The following is a 9081-nucleotide window of genomic DNA, read 5'->3' as shown; positions in this document are numbered from 1 at the left end:
TTTTAAAAAAAGGAATATTAAATAATGATGATGTTAGTTTAAGATGAAGTGAGAGTTGGGGGAGAGAACTGGATGGGCACTATTTCCTGAAAGTCATCTGCTACGTGTGAGTTATCTCACACCTATTTTTTTTGGGAGTTACCGAATTGCGTGGTTTAGACGGGAGGGGGTATTTTTAACCTCCTACCTGTTATTTTTCCTTTTTTTGTATTATTAGATTAAAGAGTTAAGGGTTTTCTTTTGTGTTTATAAAAAAAAGCATAAGAAAGTATTTGATTGTTTAAAAAACTAAAAATTCATGTGGTTTTTTTTGTAAAGTTTATTCAGTAGATCAGGAATATTTGAAATTTAAATGTGAATGGGATGGATAAGTTTTTTTTAAATATTTTTTTTTTAAGGTGAAAGGAGTGGTAATTCTGGTGCATATTATTTTGCTATTTTAGTTATAGAACGAAGGGAATAATGGTGAAAGTTATAAATTGAATTGTACAATTCTTAATGAGGCTTGAATTTTGTTTGTGGCTTATGCTCTATTTGTTGAAGATATAGATTTCGTTGTAGATGTATTTTTATTATTTGGATATCTGAATTTTAACGTAATGATTGGGGATATTTAAATGTGGTATTGGAGCTTTTATTGGGTAATTATTCAAGGTTAAAAGGGAAAAATGGTGGAAGAGTACCAAATTTGAATTGTACAATGTTTAATGAGGTTGGAATTTTGTTTTAAGATGGCAGTTTATGTGACTAATATGATGTTAGATGTGAAGTTAGTTGATATTTGGTGAAGGTTTATCTCTATAGAGAAAGTTTTATTTTTCATCTTTTTTTTTCTCATGCTACAATTTTTTTTAAAGAATTGATTATTGTTTAAGAATTTTTGATAGACAATGTTACTAATTTTACTAATTTTTTATATTAAGTTTGTTAATTATATGTTTCATCTTAACTCTGTTAAATATATGCATTTAAGTTTGATTTAAATATGTTTTTTAAGTCTGATATCTTAGTATTAATTACTTTTCTTTTTGTTAGTATTTTAATCGGTTATGTTTTTGGTTTTTTTTGTAAGTGGGTTTTTTTCTCACATATATTATTAACTTTATTAATTCTTCACTCTTTATATTGGGGGGAAGGGGGGGTTGGACTAATTTGAGTTGGGTTATTAATGTGTAATAATTATTGGGGAGGGTATACTTTATTTAGATTACTGATACTGTATTGTAATTTTATTATTTTGTTCTTAATTTTTTAAATGTAATTCTATATGTTATTCATGTTATAAAATCTTAAATAAAGTTTAAAAACAAAAAAATGATGTCGGCCACTACCGGTATGAATCGGTGATAAAAATTAATCGTACCAGTGAATTCTTGCAGCCCCTTCATTATGTGGGGTTTGAGGAAGCACTTAACAAACTCTACCTTTTCAAGCAGGGTTTAGTTCCGTGCCTGTTGATTTGACCCCCAAGGAAGTGGAACGTTTCCAACCTGAACGAGCACTTAGCAAGGTCTATATAGTAAGTCCAAATTCCCGCAGCCAGGCGCACAGTCACATTAGATGGTCTCTGTTTAGCTTCATTGCCACCACTTTGACATATTGTGGTTACTGCCACCCTCTGCTGTTGGAGAATATCCTCCTTGGTCTCAGCCCCTCAATGTAACTAAGAACCCCTAAAATGCCCCTAATGTTTTGGCCTTCATCACTACTCCTGGCAAGGCATTCTTGACACCCACAACTCTGGGTAAAAGAAAATACCCCTGATATCTCCCCTAAATCTTCCTCCCTTTGCTTTAGACAGATGTCTCCTAGTGTTTGCTACTCCCATCTGGGTTTCAGGCAAACTGAAGGGCATCTTTCACTGAGTTTCTGGTTTTCCAGCAGTTCTGGATGTCTGTCTCTGGATGCTCTGCTCCGTGGACCACCCCGCAGTATCCCATCTAGTCCTAGAGTCTCTGTGTCAGACATTCTCTGCTGACCACTGCCTGATGGCTTTGTGGTCAAATGTGTTTGTCTATGAAACCGTTCCCAGGAAGGTAAAGGGGCAAAGTCTTGCTGACTGGAACATTGTGCAGCACCAGGGCCAGGCCAATCTTTCGCAACACCTCAGCCAGGTAGAACATCAGCACATAGCAGCATTTGGTGCCCTTGCACTTTGGTTGCAAGCACAGCCACACACAATTATGGCCATGCTGGTTACACCCTTGTCCCCATTGATTGACGATGTACATGGTCCTTCTCCAGACTCTATCCATTTTGGACCCCCACATGAATAGGAAATTTGTTTTGGGAATTGACAGGGTGGTGGTGTGGGGATGGGCCAAACCTGGCCCACGTGTAGCAGGACCAAAAGTTCCTTGCACATTGCACCTGATAATCAGGTTTTACCCGAATGACAGAGATGGGTATCTCTGTGGTTCTCCGTGTCTCCTGGACCTGGGGGTCTTTGTACTGCTCCCCATCTCCTTAAGTTGGTGCTTTGTTCTCCACCACCCCCACAAGAAATCCAAGACCCCTGGATGGAGGGCAGAGGCGCAGAGAGATCAGTGAGAACACGGGTAGTTTCAACAGGGTGGGGTCCATCCAGGCGCCTGATAACAGGAGGAACCAAGTGGGAAGGAGGATGCAGGGCATTCGAGAGCAGGACATTGCGAGAGAGTGGATTCCTCGAACTCTTGAGGGGAGAAGGCGCTGGTCGATCCAGCGGTTTAGGTGGGGCAGGGTATAGACATGGCAGCTGACTGGAATTGTCAGCGGGTTACTGAGACCTGGGAAAGGAGGGGAAGGAGGGTGCAGTAGTGTTCTGAGAGTGCTGAGGGAGAGGCAACATGGGTGCCACCTCAAGGCAATGGTCCACTGATTGATTGCAGGGATGGGCTCTGTAAATAGACTCATAGATATCCAGCAGAGAGCATCTTTGTCGCCCTGCCGTCAGGAAGGAGATATGGAGGAATAAAAGCAGAGCAGCCAGGGAGGGAAATAGCTTCTTCCCACAGGCCGTGCGATTGACAAGGCAACATGAGCTGGATGGGAGCTAAGAATGAAAAGGGTGAGAGGAATATGGACTGATTACAACAGCTCATCTAGCAGGAGAGAGGGGCTGAAGGGCCTGTTTCTGTTTTGTCTATCTGGACCAGCTTTTGAGTTCAAGCTTTAAAAAACCCAATCATTTTTAAATTTAATATCAACGGTACAGAATGAATCAAGAGACAAGATGTCTGTCCAGCAGCAAGCGTCGAAGGCACTTCCTGAAACGGAGGCTCTGAAACCACAGGGAGGTTCTGGACGGAAAGAGGCCCAGCTTCTTCTGGAAGGAGGAGAGGAGAGGCAGGGGAAATGCGGGGGAAGGGAAGGGGAGGGGACGGGCTAGGGATGCCGTCCACCGTTCACCTCCCCTTTCCTCTACCCCGTTCCCCTCCCCTTTCCACTGCCCGTTCCCCTCCCACATCCCCTCCCCCTTCCCGTCTCCAGTTCCCGTCCCCCGCTCGCCTCCCCCATTCCCCTCCCCCTTCCCTTCCTCCTACTCCTAACCCTAACCCCTAACAAAATCCTAAACCTAACCTTAACACTACCGATACCCACTACCACCACTCCACGTCCCCTAACTCTACCGCCACCCCGTCCACTAAACCTAACTTTATTCCTACGCCTATGCCGCCCCCTAACCCCAACCCTAATGCTACCCACCATCCCCTAACCCCAAACCTCACTCCTCCTCTACCCCCCTGCTCCTACCCCCTTCCCCTATACCTAACACAAGCCCACTTCCCCGAACTATAGACCTAACCATAAACCAAGATATAGCCCGACCCCATGTCTCCTAACACTAACCCTAACTCTACCCAACTTCCCCAACCCTAAACTAAACCCTATCCCTATCCCTTACAACCTACCCCCTTCCCCTAACCCTACCTCCTACCCCTTCCCCATACCCGCACCCCCTACAACTACCCCCTTCCCCTAACCATACCTCCTACACCTTCCCCATACCCACACCCCCTACAACTACCCCCTACCCTATCCCTTACAACCTACCCCCTTCCCCTAACCCTACCTCCTACCCCTTCCCCATACCCGCACCCCCTACCACTATCCCTACCCTATCCCTAACAACCTACCCACTTCCCCTAACCCTACCTTCTACCCCTTCCCCATCCCCGCACCCCCTACCACTACCCCCTACCCTACCCCTTACCACAACCCCTACCCTTACCCCCTTCCACTACCCCCTTTCTCCTACCCCCTTCCCCTCCTTCCCCTAGGTTAGGGGTAGGAAGGGGAAAGGGAAGGGGGAGGGGAAGGGGAGGAGGAGAAAGGGAGGGGAAGGGGGAGGGTTAGGGGAGGGGATGGGGGAGGGGAAGGGGAGGGGGAAAGGGGAAGGAAAGGGCGGAGGGGAAGGGGGAGGTGAAGAGTGGAGGGCTGGGGTTAGGGCATAGTTGTGAGGGCAGGAGAAGGGGAAGGTGAGCGGGAGGGGGTTGGGATGGAGGAGGGGTAGAGGAGAAGAGGGGAAGTGGGTGAAGGGACATGGAAGAGGCAGGGAATGGGGTTGGCAGGGCCAGAGGGATACGACGGGGAGGGGTTCAGGCCATCATGATGTTGTCCGTCCTCTGTTCAGCTGGGATGCGAGGTTCTCTGGACTCGTGTCTTGTCTCTGAGATCACTCCTTCTCCTGGGAAGAGAAATACGAGTGATAGAGATACTGTCTCTGAGGCCTGATCACAATGACTTTGGAGGGTCCCAACTCTTTCCCCATCATCCCCCCTACCCCTGAACACTGGAGCCTTTCCCCTTCCTCTGCTTTACCTGAGGAAGTCTGTTTTGGCGAAAACCACGATCTCTCTCTGCAGAGCTCAGAGCAACGTGTGTCCATCATGCAACACCCTGGTTCTCCACGATATGGCAGCAAGATGTTAGACAATCATGGATGGATCAGTCGAGACCATTCAGCTGGTCCATCTGAACCTACCCCACAACAATGTTACCCACCCCTCCCTCACACCAGTACTCTCCATTTTTCTTGAATTCCTGTCCATATTAAAATCCTTTTCATGCCTTTTTTGGACCAGCCTCCGCTACTACCCCGACAATGCATTCCAGCCACCCACTACATTCTGTGTGAATTAAATGTACCCCTCACGTCTTGCCTAAATTTCCCTCAGCTCACCTTATTTAGACGTCCTCTGGTATTCTCGCCCCAGGAATGCACACAATATTCCAAGTGTGGTCTGACGAGAATTTTATACATCTGCAACGATACCTCTCGGTTTTTGAACTCAATCCCCTGACTCCTGGAGGCCAGCACACAATACACCATCTTAAACTCCCTCTCAATTTGCACAGCAACTTTGAGCGATTTATGGCGCAGGATCTAAATATATCTCAGTCCTGCACACTGTTCATAATCCTGCCATTAACCAAGTGCTCTGCCCACACATACTTGTAATCCGCATTCAATGAAGATATTGGTCTATATGAAGCTACTTTTAATGGGTCTCCAACCTTCTTTGGAATAACTGTTATTCGTGCCCTTGAAAATTACTCTGGAAATAAACCTGGACCAGTTGCTTATTTAAGTACATCTGATTTACAGGATTGAACTCCATCTGTCACTTCTCTGCAAACTGGATGACCTATGACAACCTTCTACACTGTCTACAACATCTCTACCTCTGTGTCATCCCCTGACGTACCCACCCTTCCACTCCCATCATCATTCATAAAAATCACAAAGAGCAGGGGTCCCAGAGCAGATCCCTTTGGAGCGCCACTAGTCATTGTTCCATTTACTACTACCCTCTGTTTTCTGCAGACAAGCCAATTCTGAATCCACACAGCCAAGGCTCCATGGATCCCATGCCTCCGGACATTCTGAATGAGGCCACCGTGGGGACCTTGTCAAGCACCTTACTAAAATCCTCGTGCAGCACATACAGACCTTGACCTTCATCTATTTCCTTTGACACCTCCTCGAAAAACTCAATTTGACTCGTGAAGCAGGACCTGCTCCTCACAAAACTATCCATGAGTTTGCCCACCATGTTTGGGCATTGCCCTCGGCCCCAGAATCTGCAGACTTCCTGGCAAGTTCCTCCCTTACCCCTTCCCAGAGCTTCCGCATCCATTAGAACATCAAGCATTGCTGCCCAGTACAGGCCCTTTGGCCCATAAAGGCTGTACTGACCTTTGTAAATGTTCTCCACAACCTTTACCTGTACCACACCCATAGGAACATAGGAAGTGGGAACAGGAGTAGGACAAAAATGGCCTATCGAGCCTGCTCCGCCATTCAATACGATCATGGCTGATCTAATTTATGACCTAACTCGACCTACCCTGCCTTCTCGCCATATCCCCAAATTCCTCTATCATGTAGAAATTCTGTTCCCTCACATCCACATGCTCGTCTCAGAGACTTTTATATGTACCTATTCTCCCAACCGCTACCACTTTCTCCGGTGACGCATTCAAAGCTCTCACAACTCTCTGCATAAAAAAAATCTCCCCTCACCTGAAGCGGATGCTCTCTGAGATTTGCACCTGACACTTTAGGAAAGGTTTCTGGCTGTTCATTCCATCTAAGCCCCCCACAATCTTATTTAGAATAAGTTATTAAGCTGTGGAAGGGGCAAGTTGGGAGAGGGAGGAGGGGAGAGAGCTGGTGGGGGAAGGGTGAGAGCTGGTGGGGAGGGGACAAGGCCGTGTTGGGGAGAGGGATCAGTACCGCGTTGAGGTGGTGAACGGACAGACATGGGTGGATCTACCTGCCGAAATAAAGGAGCAATAAGAAGGCCATCTCGGGATCTACCAGCATCTTCTGGGGCTTGATGTCTCAATGGAAAACCCCCTGAGGATGGAAGTAGGCCATGCTCTGCTACAGCTTGTACATGAACATCTGGCAACACAACGATATAACATGAACCACTCTGCCTCCACACTTGCCAGGTCTATATCCTGAGGGTAAGGGGAGGTGGGTGAAGGGCCCCTCCCTGCCAATCAACATCCATCCTCATCATCCTCTCCACCCCTCTCCCCTCACTACCCTTTCTCTCCTCACCAATACCCATTGAGACCCTCATGCACCCTTCATCGATATCCAGTCCCCAGCGAGACTCAGCCAGTAAACTCCTTCATATCCTCCAACCCCACCATCCAAGCTTGCCCCAGTGGACAACTTGACCACCCAGACCCACAACCACCTTGATGTAGATCATGGGAATGGGCTGCTTGGCCTTGTTGAAGTGCTGGGCCATGCAGTGAACCGTCTCGGGAACATAGTCCAGACCCAGATTCAAATAAACCTCCTCTTTCTCTTGGACACAATACAAACATATCAGCTGGATTTACCCTACAACACCCAGTGCCTCTCCCAACTGGAGTGCCAGCCCCTCCTGCTCTCTGTAGGCCTGATGCCCCCACTGCTCAACACAACATGGCATGAATCAGCGAGCAGAGCGTCAACAGGCCGTAGTGGACCCGTCCGCTGCCCCATCATTCGGCTTCTGGTGAGACTGCACAAAATGTGCAGCTCTGACCGCCCTCCCTCGTGTGGCAAGGATTCACCGGGAGAGAAAAACCATTGACGTTTCGAGATGAGAAATGTTTGCAGCCGGGTGTTGGCTGGGGTCGAACATGTGGAGGTTGAGTTGTTGGGACGATTCAGAGCAGGCGTTGATTTGGAAGCGCACCAAAAGGTTCTGGGGAAGTGAGTTATGTGGGAAAATACATTCGTGAAATGAATTGGGGAAACAGACTGGAGGGGCTGAGTGGCCGAATTTGGCGACCTTGTCTTGTGGTCTTGGCTGCTGCTGTCTGGAGTTGAAATGGCAAGAGGTCATGAGTTAATGGGTGAGGAGCAGGGCAGCCAGCGTCAAGGAGTCGGCACTGGTCAGAGGGGCAGGATGGAGGCAACAGAGAGACTGCAGGGAGACAGATCGATTGAAGGAATGGGGAAGGTAGCAGCAAATGATATGCATCAGAGTGAGGGTGGGGTGGGTGCAGGTGGATCTTACCTTGACTACAGAGGAGTAGAAGTTGAGAAGAGGGACGATGATGGTGTGATCCAACTTTCGCACGATCTGCAGTTTGCGGTTCTATGGCGAGAGAGGAACATCAGCAAGGCTGGGCGATGGGTCGGGGACCTGAGGGGCGACTTGTCCAAGTTGAGGGGGGAGGCGGGGAGGATATTCGTCAAGAGGTCAGAGGTGGGGAACTCCAAGGGAGGCCGAAGTGGGGGACTTTTCGAGAGTCAGTCGTGTCGCTGGAGTGGGGACTCGTCAGGGGGTTCAATGAAGTATCATTTCAGTTTTTATGATTGTTTTCCCAGCTTCTACTAAACAATTAATTTGCAGAAAATCTCTGATATTTGCCAGTGTGTGTGTGTGTGTGTGTGTGTGTGTGTGTGTGTGTGTGTGTGTGTGTGTGTGTGTGTGTGTGTGTGTGTGTGTGTGTTTGTGTGTGTGTGTGTGGGGAGGGTGGGTGCTGTTGTGGGTTTGTGTGAATTTCTCTGTTTCCAAACCCCATGGCCTCTGTCAGATGCTCCTCTTTCCACCCACCCTTCAAAAATGTGTTTGGGGTGTTTGTCAATTGGGTGTTATGGTGTGAAACGGGCTCATGTGTCGCAAAGGCCTGTCAACGTGCTGTAGGCCCTAAAGTTAAATATCAGGGTTTTTCATTTCCACACAACTGCTCCTCCCCCTCACCTTGAATCTCTCGTCCTGCAAGATCTTCTTGATGGCAATCAGCTCTCCGGAGTCCACCAGCCTTGCCTGGTACACCACACCGAAAGATCCATTGTCGATGATTTTATCATCTGTGCAGGACACCACCTTGGGGACGTTGGGTCCATGACACGGTGTGGCCACCTCTGTTGTGACCTTATTGCCATGTCTTCTGGGGCAGAAGCAGCAGCATTTACACACCCAGAGGGTACACAACAGGTCATTTATCCCAACCCAGCCTTGCTGTCCAAGTTAGTCTCTACCCCTCCCTCTAACTCCCTTCCAAGGGTCACCTAAATGTCAGAATTAATCCTCTGGTGGTTCGTTCCAGCCTCTCAGTAGAAATATTGCCACCCCAGGTCCC

This window comes from Narcine bancroftii, chromosome 11 (genome assembly GCF_036971445.1).
Source record: "Narcine bancroftii isolate sNarBan1 chromosome 11, sNarBan1.hap1, whole genome shotgun sequence".
NCBI classification, from domain to species: domain Eukaryota; kingdom Metazoa; phylum Chordata; class Chondrichthyes; order Torpediniformes; family Narcinidae; genus Narcine; species Narcine bancroftii.
This window is presented reverse-complemented; position numbering follows the sequence as displayed.